This window comes from Berghia stephanieae, chromosome 11, assembly GCF_034508935.2.
Source record: "Berghia stephanieae isolate SIO BIC M18660-M18661 chromosome 11, UCSD_Bste_1.3, whole genome shotgun sequence".
NCBI classification, from domain to species: domain Eukaryota; kingdom Metazoa; phylum Mollusca; class Gastropoda; order Nudibranchia; family Aeolidiidae; genus Berghia; species Berghia stephanieae.
This window is the reverse complement of record NC_088370.1, coordinates 18359893-18364892: the sequence shown is the minus strand read 5'-3', so window position 1 is coordinate 18364892 and position 5000 is coordinate 18359893. Positions and strand designations below refer to the sequence as shown.

Genomic DNA, 5000 nt, shown 5'->3' with positions numbered 1-5000 from the left:
TAGTTTAAATTGATACAGTAACAGTCGCCTGATAGACGTCCGTTTTAGACTAACATTACAATATTCATCACCGTTTATAGTTTGTCAGAGAGAAAGAAAGAGAGAGAGAGAGAGAGAGAGAGAGAGAGAGAGAGAGAGATGTGAAGCAGGATATAAGAGGAGAGAGAGAGAAAGAAAGAGAGAGCGAGTCACACACACACACACACACACGCGCGCGCGCGCGCGCAGACACAGAGAGAGAAAGAAAGAAAGAAAGAAAGAGAGAGAGAGAAAGAGAGAGAGAGAGAGAGAGAGAGAGTGGAGATATGAAGGGTCGTGGGGGGGGGGTGATATTAGCGGTATGGGTTACGGGAGGTCGGCAAGGATTAAGCCATTTACCTGGCAGGTAGAAGGGTGGATTAACTGGGCTCTTGTCTTTGAAGATTTACGATGGCGGCCCGCCTGGATTAGTGTCTTATTGATTTCTGTAGTCGGGGGATTAACGGACGTATGAAATAATGTGATTGGAGATTTGCCGTTTGGCCAGCTCGGTATATCATAATATATATAAAGCGTTTTGTTTTGTTGCAAAACGTCTTATATTTAAGTTTGTGAGGTTTTGTATCACGTATGAAGTGATTGGAGATTTTTGTGCTTTGGGCAAGCAGGTTCTGGCACTTCTCTATATTATTTCTCACTGGTATTGATATAAGTGTCCGCGTCACAGTTTTTATGGTTCTATATTATCTTATGTGAACAATTTCGTTACAAAACTTTCCATCTGAAATATTTCAGATTTAGTTAGTTTAACGTATGTAGGAACTTTTGTTATCAGGGCTTTAGTATAACATTATATATATATATATATATATATATATATATATATATATATATATATATATATTATATATATAATGCTTTTCATTGCTAACAACTAGATTATCTCTGGTACAACTTATTCGTTACAAGTACTACATGACTCCACAATAATAGTCTAGATTAGCCATTACGATTGTTGCTTGTTTTCTTTTTTTTTTTGTTTTTTTTTTGTTTGTCTTTTTCCCATCATTTGTCTCCCCTCCCAGTTCCCCGCCCCCACTTGCTGCCCATCTCGTATTTCCTCTCATTCTCAAGCCACTTACGTTATCTATCCATCCGCTATTAAAACAGTGTACAAGAATACCTGGTAGGTAGGTAGGTATAGGTAGCACTTTACCGTGATGTTGTTTTTTTTTTTCATACTCACTATTATTTAAACACCTGTACCACTAACTGTACTCATGTACTCACACATAATGGAAAATCTGATAAAATCGTGCCAGAAAGAATGAAAAAATGAAATACAACAAAAACTAATATTATATATATATATATATATAATATATATATATATATATATATATATATAATAATAATAATAAATAATAATAATAATAATAATACTTTATTGCATCCCAAAAAGGAAATTTTTTGTACAGACGTATTATAATTTACACATAAGATAAAAATACAATGGAAATAGGATGTATATATATAAAAAAGGAGCAGCTCTATAACCAGAGCTGCGCTTTATAATATGAATAATTTCAAACACTGTAAAATAGTTAAAACTGTCACTATAAATTGAAAATTGAAAAGATTGCAAAACAAATAAATTAATAAATTAATATTTATATTTTTTTAAAGTAAAAATGAGAAATAATTATATAAAATGATTATTGCTTGTTGTTATAAAGCCTAATACTGGACGGCAGAAAAGATTTTCGGTGTCTCTCTGTTTTCGGCGACCACTTCTTTCTGACATAATAATTGATGGTCTTAGTGGATGATACTGGTCATTTAATATTTTAGTTATTTTATTTATACAAAATTTCTCGTATAAAAGATCTACATCGTCAACATCATTTATATAGCGTTTAATGGATTTTTTAATATTTGAATTTATTTTGTTCCTTTCCACTGCTAAGCAATTGCCTCCCCAAGCTGTTATACAAAATGACAAAACACTTTCGATGACTGCTCTATAAAATAATATGCAGAGGGTTTTATCTATTCTAAACTGAGAGAGTTTTGATAAAAAATATGTACGTCTGCACATCTTATGCCTAATTATTTTCAATATATATATAATAGAATAGATAAAACCCTCTGCATAGATAGATAGATAGATAGATAGATAGATAGATAAATAGATAGATTGATTGATTGATTGATTGATATATAGATATAGAGAAAGACAGGCTGATAGATAGATAGATAGATAGATAGATAGATAGATAGATAGATAGATAGATAGATATATAAGAAAGATACAGAGAAAGACAGGTTATAGATAGATAGATATATTTATAGATGGCTAGATATATATAATATATATATATATATATATATATATATATATATATATATATATATACTAGCCATCTATAAATATATCTATCTATCTATAACCTGTCTTTCTCTGTATCTTTCTTATATATCTATCTATCTATCTATCTATTTATCTATCTATCTATCTATCTATCTATCTATCAGCCTGTCTTTCTCTATATCTATATATCAATCAATCAATCAATCAATCTATCTATCTATTTATCTATCTATCTATCTATCTATCTATCTATCTATCTGCCTGTCTTTCTCTATATCTATCTATCTATCTATCTATCTATCTCTCTATCTATTGCCTGTCTTTCTCTATATCTATCTATCTATCTATCTATTTATTTATTTATCTATCTGTCTATCTGCCCATGCTTTCTCTGCTACGTCTTCCTCACTTCTCCTCCATCCCTCTCTATATACAAACATGACTCACAGCACCTCCGATTTTCAGACTTACTAGGACATGCGTATAAAATACGCTTTAATTACAACAATTGGTATTTCTGGTCCAGAAGACACTAGTCAGGTAAAAGGAACTTCCAGAAGTTAAAGACGACAGCATTTAAAATAGCTCGGAATGCAACTGGAATGAGAGATATTTGGGCAATGACGTTTGGGTAATTCTGTTGTTTATTTGGAAAGGGCGAAAACGAAAGTAGAAGAAAGCGAGATGGATGAGAAGCAAATGGCGTAAAAAAAAAATAAAAATTAAAATAATCCTTTTCCATTTTTTTCTTTTCTGTTGTTTCTAATGGCTCCTCCCCCTCCCCCCCCCCCCTTTTTTTTTTCTTTTTGTTTTTTTTTTACAAAAACACGTGAAACCAGTTGAATAAAGATGGCAAATGGTTTAAGAATTAAAACTGCAATGTGTTATATATATTTAGTAAATGTTGTGACAACGGAAGAGAAACAATCCTTACTTGTTCCATTTCTTTGGCTTAAAACATAATCAGCAAAACTCTATCATCCATCAATCATTCTGACTAACAATCCGGCAATATATTATGCAATCATAGAAGACGGAAAATGCACTGCCAGAAAAAAAGAAATCTTGAATATCCTTTTCAATGCTAACAATTTCAAATTCGGTTCTTCTCTTCTTTCTTTTTCTTATCTTTTTTCTTTTCCTTACATTTTTCTCCTCCTCCTCCTCCTCCTCCTCCTCCTCCTCCCTTCTTCTCTCTCTTCTCTTCTTCTTCTTCTTCTTCTTCTTCTTCTTCTTCTTCTTCTTCTTCTTTCTTCTTCTTTCTTCTTCTTCTTCTTCTTTCTTCTTCTTCTTCTTCTTCTTCTTCTTCTTCTTCTTCTTCTTCTTCTTTTCTTCTTCTTCTTCTTCTCCTCCTCCTCCTCCTCCTCCTCCTCCTCCTTCTCCTCCTCCTCCTCCTCCTCCTGCTACTACTATTACTACTACTACTACTACTACTACTACTACTACTACTATTACTACTACTACTAGTAGTACTAATACTACTACTACTACTACTAGTACTAATACTACTACTACTACTACTACTACTACTGCTACTACTACTACTACTACTACTACTACTACTACTACTACTACTTACTAATATTACCACTACCACTACTACTACTACTTCTTCTGTCTTTCTTTGTTTAAAATGAATTTGGACTATGGCATTTAACCCTCTCCTTACCACATATTGGAAAATCGTCACTTTTGTTACGATGCAAAAATCACTTTTCTCATCCAGAATTCATTTTTTTTTTTTTTGATATTGCTATAAAAACTCGACATTCTGTAATAGAGCTCATATTGTCGAACAACATTATGTATAGAACGTGCTTGTTGCTTTTCTGTTTGAGTAAGAAATGTCTGTTTTTGTGTTGGGTGGGTGTGAAGTTTGGGGGAAAATTCTGAAAATGGCTGGTATGGAGAGGGTTAAAAGACCAAAATGAAAAATGAGAACTCCGAAGAATCCATTGTACTGGAATGACCCGTCCCTGAGTGGTGCTTGTAGGTGTTTGCATGTGTTCCTAGACGTGCATGACGGAATCAATCAGAAGCAATGCCCTGTATGCAGACATGCCTAGTGCTACGAAAAAAATCGTAAAAATACGAATTTTCGGCTCCAGCCGTAGCCATCGGATACTTCGTCATGTCCTATATGTTAAATGTTGCTGTTGACCAGGGACCCCTTGTAAAGCGCTTTGAGCACATTTAGTGGAAATTGCACTATATAAAAACTCAATTTTTTTAAAAGACACATTATTATTTAATTTATAAAGCTATTTAAATTGATTTTATATTTTTTTTCCCCGTAGAAACTATGAATTTTTGAAATTTCAAGTAGGCGGCCTTGACCTTTTGATCCGAGTACAAATTATGAAATCTTGGCGTATCTGTGACGTCATGAAGTGTCTATTGTCGGTGGTAGATAAATATTATTGCACGGGGAAAGAATTGGAAATTATCTATTGTGTTATTGTGTTAGAGATTAGCTGATAGTGGAGGTGAGAAAATATATAGGGTGGTATAGGTGGTGCTTGTCAAAATAATAGAAATTATAATGGAGAGAGTGGGGTGGAAAGACAGTTAAAGAAAGAACGAAAGAAAGAGAGAGAGAGAGAGAGAGAGAGAGAGAGAGAGAGAGAGAGAGCGAGAGAGAGAGAGAGAG

At 33.3% G+C, this 5000-nt stretch overlaps 1 protein-coding gene across 1 annotated transcript in view; it reads right to left on the bottom strand.

The window, feature by feature from the left end:
• Positions 1 to 5000, bottom strand: part of LOC144957339 (RNA-binding protein 24-like) — a gene marked incomplete in the record, with an annotated part of 150384 nt that overhangs the window by 49876 nt on the left and 95508 nt on the right.